The sequence below is a fragment of the Euphorbia lathyris genome, chromosome 6, assembly GCF_963576675.1.
Source record: "Euphorbia lathyris chromosome 6, ddEupLath1.1, whole genome shotgun sequence".
NCBI classification, from domain to species: Eukaryota; Viridiplantae; Streptophyta; class Magnoliopsida; order Malpighiales; family Euphorbiaceae; genus Euphorbia; species Euphorbia lathyris.
Genome location: NC_088915.1, coordinates 83,568,897 through 83,577,459, shown reverse-complemented (window position 1 = coordinate 83,577,459; position 8,563 = coordinate 83,568,897). Strand labels below are relative to the sequence as shown.

At 37.3% G+C, this 8,563-nt stretch overlaps 1 non-coding gene across 1 annotated transcript; it reads left to right on the top strand.

Annotated features, from left to right (window-relative positions):
• The first annotated feature begins 270 nt into the window (after positions 1-270).
• LOC136234371 (small nucleolar RNA R71) lies at positions 271-377 on the top strand. Its single transcript, XR_010691257.1, has one exon. It is a non-coding gene; the product is annotated as a small nucleolar RNA R71 (small nucleolar RNA).
• Positions 378-8,563: the final 8,186 nt, after the last annotated feature.

Sequence of the window (8,563 nt, the reverse complement as noted above, 5' to 3'; positions counted from 1 at the left end):
TGAATTGATGATACATTTATCTTCCCGAGCTGTCTTGCAAGATGTTCCACCTGGCTAGTTAGTTTTGACACAATATCATCGTTCCCCACTCTTTTTCCTTCACTCCTGGCGGAGTGCCAGTTATAGCTCGTGTTCACTACTCTCTCAATAAAGTCATACAAGGCTTGTGGTTCAAGATCTTCAGGGTTACCATTGGCAATGGATTCGATCTGGATTTTATAAATGTTAGTGACTCTATTGTAAAAGTTTTGCACTTGCATCCACATGGGGATGCCATGATTTGGTACCCTTCTCAGTAGTTCCTTGTACCTTTCCCATGCCTCGGCTAAGGATTCATCCTCTTCTTGTACGAAATGGGATACCTCATTTCTAAGTTTAATGGTCTGTCTAGGTGGAAAATATTTCATCAGAAAAGCACTGGCCATTTCTTCCCAAGTGGTGATTGTTCCTAGCTGTAAGTTCTTTAACCAGTTCTTTGCTTTGTCTCTGAGAGAAAAAGGAAACAGCTTTAGCCTGATCACATCTTTAGAAACTCCTCGGTTTGATCTGAAGGTGTTGCACAGTGTGATGAACTCCTAGATATGCCCATTTGGATCTTCCGACTGGTATCCATTGAACTGTACTGCTGCCTGCAACATTTGTATCATAGATGCTTTCACCTCAAACATGTTGTTTCCTTCGTTGGGCAACACGATGCATAACGAATGTCCTTCCATGGTTGGCATTGAATAGTCTCTAATTCTCATAACTGGAGGATTGTTATTCTCTCCCTCTTCTTCCTGATTTGGTTGGACTGGTTGTTCAGGCGGTACCCTTCCAGCCATCCTTCTTTCTCTTTGCCGCTCTCTTTATCTTCCACGTCGAGCTCCCGCTCGGTTTCGTCTACATGTCCTCTCTAATTCGAGATCAATAGGAAAAACAGGAGGTCCAGCTCTGCGCATAAATAGATAGAGAACTCTTTCTGGCTGCACTATTTAGCAAACAGATTAAAAACACCTTGTTTCACAGAAAATTTCATATAAAATTTGTTGCTTTCAATCCCCGGCAACGGCGCCAAAAACTTGTTGTCCTCAAAATAAACTCTAGCAAGTGCACTAGATACAAGTAATAAAGTGATAAGTTAAGTATCGTCTCCACAGGGATTGAGGACCAAATTTTACTAGAAAACGTTGCTGAACAGGGTGTTCGTGGTGTGTGACTCTTTTATATTGATAGATGTTGAGAGATGTGAAAACTTGTGACTAAACAATTGATTTTACGAATAAAAATGATTACTTGATAATGATAAACGAGTAGAACATGCTAAGCACAGCGGAACAGGTTACCGTAAGCTCCTAAACAACCTAATTAGTCATGAATGATGCAACTGAAGTCAAGGTTTCTGCTTTAATGCTCACTTAAGTCAACTCTCGTGTGTTCTTAAGATTCTAAGACTTACTAAAACCAACAGCGTCCTAAAGGTTTGTTCTTTCTTGCATTAAGATTGAAGCAGCATTTCAAATGAGAAAACCCTTGATAAAACCACCTAACATTTCTGCTTCGGGGTTGGATGCTTGATAGAGAGTTCGGTGAAGATGAAAGCAATGTCCTATCATTCATCTAACACAGGCATATATGCATAAGCACTGAAATATAAAGCCTCATCAAACACTTCATACATTAACACCATTCATTCATTAATAGACTTAGGAAGCTTACATCACCGGCCCCAACTGGCCACGTCTATTCAAAAGGATTACTCACTCATACTGGCGAGTGAGCAATCTGCTGGTTCAAAGCTCTGAAACTCCATCTCTGGAGCTTTCTTTCTTCCGGACTAAGTCTATATTTTTCTTTTTCCAAAGATCCTTTTCTTCTTTCCTATCCTTACTACATCTATTTAAAGGAAAGGTCAGGGCCAAAAAGGTACCAGAAAGTTATCCGATCAAAATATTACAATAAAAAGTCAATTGTTCAGAAATCTAAAAATGCTAAAAGTAGTGAAGATCCTTTTGACCCTTGAACACTCAAGGGTCGAACTTTCCTTTCATCTTGTTGCTTTACGACTGCACTTATCCGCCTTTCTGCCTGTAGCTACTGCCATACCTACGTCCCGTCCTGTCGTTATCCATCATCAAAAGTTCGGCGTTTGACCGCTGGATCAAAGAATGGCTCAATCTCCTCTTGGTATGTGCGAAACAGGCTGCTTCCAGTCTGTTCGGCTTACACTTTCCTTATCTGCACAAAAGCACCTATAAGACCTTCCTTCTTGCAATAAAACACAACAAACACCCTTAATTTATTATAATTAGTACGTTAAAATGTAGTCAATTTCATGCCTAACAAATGCTTATTTTGTCAAAAACAAAGTAAGCATAGCCTCACCCATGAAGATAATAATGTTTTTTTATATTCTACTATTATACACATATAAATGCATAAACTCTATTAAATTTGTGCAACCTTTTCAATTTCCAACCGATAAAATTTAAGTGTAAACTTTTTATAGAAAAATAGAGTAAAAAAATTATTATAAAGAGAATTGTTATTTATTTCCTTTAATTTTTTTGCACATGATGTGTCAAAATATAGAAATACCTTTTGTCTATAAATTTATATTTGTTGTTTTGTCTTCTTATTTTCTTTCTTTTCGTATATTCATTATAATGGTTAATTCATTTTTATTAGTTATATTTATTCCACTTTAATGTTTATTAGGGTAATAGATTGTTGTCTTGTGTTCTTTCAAAGTCATGTTTCACAAAAAAAAATATTGACAACAAACTGAAACAAAGAAGAAGTTACATGTTGACACATCATTATTGTTTTACTGATGCAAATCGATCAATGTAGTATTTATGATATTAATATAGTTGATAAGTGCAAAATGTGTATACTATTCTTGGCAACTTTGGGTATAAAAAGAACAATAATATAGCATATCGTTCTCATAATATGCATTTTTTTACAGATTGTTTGTGACAAAGTAACTGCCTATTCAGTAGCAGAATCCACACGGTGAACAAGCAGGAAATGAGTGCTGAAAGGGCAGAACAAGGGCGAGAACAAGAACCCGCGGGTGCAGCTTGTATCCAAAAGTTTGTAGATCAATCATCCCTAAAATCATTGAAGACCTTTCCTGAAGAAGAGTTAATGCTGGAGGCAGAACAACCATCTCTCACAGAAGAAATGATAAAACATAGGCTGACTGCTTTGTTGTAGACTGTTCCTGACTGTCAGAACAGTCTGCCAGACAATATCTTCCTTATTTTATTTTATCTTGAACAATTATTTCCAGGACAATTTCGGGCTATTTAAGGAGCCCTCATTTGGTGTGTTGATCATTCATATTCTTGGATCTGAACCTTAGCTTTGTAATTTTGCTTTATGTGTTTGAATGAATTGTTGTTTTCCTCATTATAATTTTGTCTTGCCTCATTCAACCATGAGTGAGTAATTCATTAAACAGGTATGCAGTGGAGCAAAAACAGGTAAAAGGGCAAGTTAACTTCCCTCCAAACTCATTAAGTATACTTGGCTTGGCTGTTCAATGAGTAATTAACGCTAAATAGGATTAGCTAACATGTTTCTTAGCAGACCAACTACGAGGAGACTCTCTTTGCAAAGCTGAACTTTCATTGAGCACATTTAATTATGAAATGGAGACATAATTAATTAAATGTTAAAGATTTTAGTTGTTCCAATTAAATGCTTTCCTGTTCTTAAAGCTTAAAGATATATCGATTTCAAGGAGACTTATTTTGATTGTTTTTAAAGAATGTTGGGAACAAGGGACACCTGACTCAACTGGTTTTCGTGAAAGATACTTTAAGCCAAAGCTGTTTCTACTTAATGAACAAGGAGTGGAGTGCATGCTCTATGTCATTTCTGTGTATGTTGTGTACCTGTTCCTTTCACATCTGAAGTTAATTTCATTTTCTTCGCTTGCTTTAATATCTCGTCATGTCAAACTACACCACAACTCAACTTAAGTGATTGGTTACTCATAAAACTTGGTTATACTCATCTTTATAAGTGTTTGGGTGTGCTTGTTCTATCCTCGTGGAGACGATATCTTACTTATCACTTTATTACTTGTACCTAGTGCACTTGCTAGTGTTCACATTTTAGGACAACAAGTTTTTAGCGCCGTTGCCGGGGATAGGAAATCCAATCATAATACTTTTAAAGTGTGTTAGTCGGTTTGACCTGTTTGTTCTAGTGTGCAGGGTTATAATTGTTCTATTCACTTATTCCTAGCGTATGCGAAGAACATGTGCCCCACTTATTCCTCTTGATCCTGAAATTGAAGCAACTCGCAGACGAAGAAACGCAGTCAGGAGAATAAGAACAAGGCAAAGGCTGGCGGAACCAACTCAGCCTAGAATAGAACAACACCCTGAAGCTGAAAGGAAACCAGAGGAACCTCAACCAGAAAACCCGGAGAATAAGGAGGAACAACAAGGAGATAACATGGACGAAGAAGAACAACGTGGGATGAAGGAATACTCAAAGCCATCAACGGAAGGCCACTCATCCTGCATAGTAATTCCTGATGAAGGCAACAATCTCTTCGAAGTGAAGGCCTTCATGATTCAAATGCTCCAAATAGCTGTTCAGTTTGGAGGACTACCAAATGAAGACCCAAATTCTCACATCCAAGACTTCGTCACAATGTGCAATACATTCAGAACAAATCGAGGAGTATCAGACGATGTCATTCGACTCAAACTATTCCCTATTTCTCTGAGAAACAAAGCCAAATGCTGGATGAAAAACCTTCAACCAGGCTCCATAAGCACTTGGGATGCTATGGAAAATGCCTTCCTCACCAAATATTTCCCACCTACGCAAGCCATCAAATTACGAAATGTCGTATCCCATTTTTCACAACAAGAAGATGAGTCTTTATCTGAAGCATGGGAACGATATAAAGATCTACTGCGGAAAGTTACAAATCACAAAATTCCCATGTGGATGCAAATCCAAACTTTTTATCATGGTCTTACTAACGTGCACAAGATGCAACTTAAATCAGTAGCAAATGGGGATCTTGAAGAACTTGAGCCAGAAGCACTATATGAACTGATCGAGAGACTGGTCAACACCAATTACAAATGGCATTCCTTCAGGGAGGACAGAAGAAGGGAAACTGATTCACCATGTTGGAGTTTAGTGTCCTAAATACAATTGTTTTAGGATATAAATATTAATGAATAAATTGTTTATTTAGTCATTTGTTTAATCAGATATATAGCATTAAAATGTAACTATATATAAAGGCACAAATCTTTCATAAAGAAAGTAACCCTAAGTTTATTTAAGTAGTTATAAAGTGTTCATACAAGCATGAAGTGAGACTGTACTTTATAATAGACCAATAGACTTAAAGTAAACCCAAGTCAAGTAATATGTTATATGGGTTGGCATATTACTGTTGAGACTTGCATGTAACAGTGTTTTCTATCAAGACAGAAAGCTGATCTCATAAGCTTTAGATATTCAGATATCTAGACAGTTACATGGATCCGGTGAAGGAGTTCATTAGGATTGGGACCCAACTTTAGATAACAGAATGGATTGATTTATCTAATGTATCAACGGTTCATCTCATTGGTATTAGTAGGTATAACTAATCCTCAGACTCAAATATTCGTTAATTAGTGATTCTGGATTATGGAGTCTGATACTTTGATTCTGTGCGAGCACGATCCAACATGTGAGAGCCTGGGGTGTGTGAGAGCAGGGTTGGGTATCACACAAAGTAATTGTAGAATAGTTAATGTCAGATTGAGCATTCGTCACTCCTGATAAGTGGGAGATATATCCAAATGGCCACTTGTGGTGAATTGACTGAAATCCTTGCAAGGTGATAGAGTTAAGAGTAGAAATGAACATTTCACTTAACTTATCTTTTCAGAGTGAATTCAACTTGTACAAGTAAAACCGGACTCTTCGTTATATGTAATCTTGACACGTTCCATGGTTATAAGGAATTGACCGACAGGATATAGTTGATGAATGATCGTATTATACTGTACCTAATACAGAAAGGTTAATGTCAGTTATCAACCTAACTTCTTAATTGCTCTGGGGGAATATCATAGGTTCTTCTAGTAACAGCTCGCGACGGTATTCCGTTATATATATGTTGGAATTAATCATGATGAATAATTTCAAAGGATATATACGGCTAGTGGCAATAAAGAACCTAATAGGTCGCATATGGGACTTGGAATCGGAGGACAAAAATGTAATTAGTGAGACACTATATATATGGGCCGAAATTTGGAGATTAATTAGGGATAAATTAATTTGATTAATAATTATAATTTGATTATGGTTATGAATTAAATTAAAGGATTATCTGATAATATTAATTAAAAGTTTTTATGTGATTGAAACTCTAATTAATTATCTCTAACATTAATTAATTATTAATTTGATTAATAATAATTATCTAGATATAATTAGTTATTATTTAGATAATAGTAAAGTATTTATTTAATTATCTAATTAGGAATCCTATTCCGAATAAGATTCCAATTAATTAATTACCTAACACAACTGTGATTACGGTTTTGAGAAGTCTATAAATAGACTCCCTAATCCCATATTTCGCCCAACACACATACAAGGGGCAAGAGGAACCGTTCCGAAATCGTCTCGGCTAATTACAATCTTTCTTACTCTCTCTTTGATCTCGTATCGATTTCTGTTAGAGGCAATCATTGCGATTGCTATTATTAAGGTTGATTACTGATTAATTATTCTTTTCTGTGTTGTTTTCTTTTGTTGTTCGTGATACACGGATTAAGAGTTGTGGGCACTTCGTTTGCAACTGTAGATAGTTCTTCAGAAAAGGTATTTAATTCTATCCCTCTTTATATGAAATAACAATTAACAGATCTTGGAAAAGGAAAATAGATAAAATAGTTAAAATTTTATTATTCCGTTGCGCCTAGGCTTGTCTATTTTCCTTCACACCAGTAGTGGAAGAAGTGTCCAAACTCGCTGCCCAAGTAGATCTCCTGAGCAGACAACTTACATGGCTAAACGCAGCTCCAGTCAACAATATGCAAGTGGTTCAATGCGATTTCTGTGAAGGAAATCACCGATCAGCCGATTGTTTGTGCATCCAACCGAGTCCAAATCAAGAACAATGTGATTATGCAGGAACGAGTCAAAGGCCACTAAATCCTTATTCCAACACCTACAATCCTGCCTGGAGAAATCATCCCAATTTCGGCTGGAGCCAGCAACCAGATAAACAACCAAGTCAACCGTACCAGAGCAATAAGAACAACCATAATGGGTACCAGACAAACAACCAGCCTAGAGAAGACAAGAAATTGGAAGATATGTTAATGCAGTTCATGCAGCAAACACAAAATTCTTTCAAGAACATGGAAACACAGATCCATCAGCTCACCAACATAGTCATACCAAAGAACAAGGGAGTCCTCCCGAGCAAAACAGAGGTAAACCCCAAGGAGGAAGTCCAAGCTATCATGCTGAGAAGTGGCATAGAACTACCGGATCGAGCAGTGAAATCACTCCCTATAACCTCTAAAAAGTAGCAGCACACAGCATAATAGAATACAACTGAAGAAGCCAAGGAACAACCCATGACCCCGAGAACAACCTTGGAAATCAGGACGAACCTGCATACCTGCCACGAATCCCGTATCCAGAAAGGCTTAAACATCAGCAAATGGACAAGCAATTCAAGAAATTCCTAGAAGTGTTCAAGAAGCTGCACATCAACATTCCGTTTGCTGAAGCATTGGCCCAAATGCCCATGTATATGAAATTCCTGAAGGAACTACTTCAGAACAAGAAAAAGCTGGAGAACGTAGCAATGGTGCAACTGAATAGAGACTATTCGTCCATCTTGCAGAACAAGCAACCTCTTCCGTAGAAATTAAAGGATCCAGGGAGTTTTTCTAGTCCATGTTCCATTGGAAATCTTAATATTGATAATGCTTTATGTGACTTAGGTGCAAGCATAGACCTGATGCCTTATTCAATTTACAAACAGCTAGGATTAGGGGAACCCCAACCTACCAGAATGTCTATTCAATTAGCTAATAGGACAATCAGGTACCCAATGGGGATCATAGAAGATGTCCTTGTCAAGGTTGATAAATTCATTTTACCCGTGGATTTTATCATCATAGACATGAACGAAGATGTACATGTACCAATCATTCTATGGAGACCTTTCTTAGCCACTAGCAAGGCCCTAATTGACGTCCAAAATGAAAAATTAATTCTAAAAATCCATGATCAAAAAGTAGTGTTCAAGATGAATGAAGCTATGAAACATCCCCCCACCTAGTGATGATGCCTGCTATTTCATGGATTCTATTGATGAACAAATCTTTTTGCAAGACCAACTGAACTCTGAAAAAGAGAATGAAGAACTGTTCGAAGATGAAATAGTGGCTCATCCAGTCATGTTTGCAAACCGGCGGTCGCTCTTTGAACCTCTTAACAATCCACCAACAACTGCCATGAAACCATCCATAGAAGAACCACCCTTGCTCGAATTCAAGCCTCTCCTATCTCACCTAGAATACGC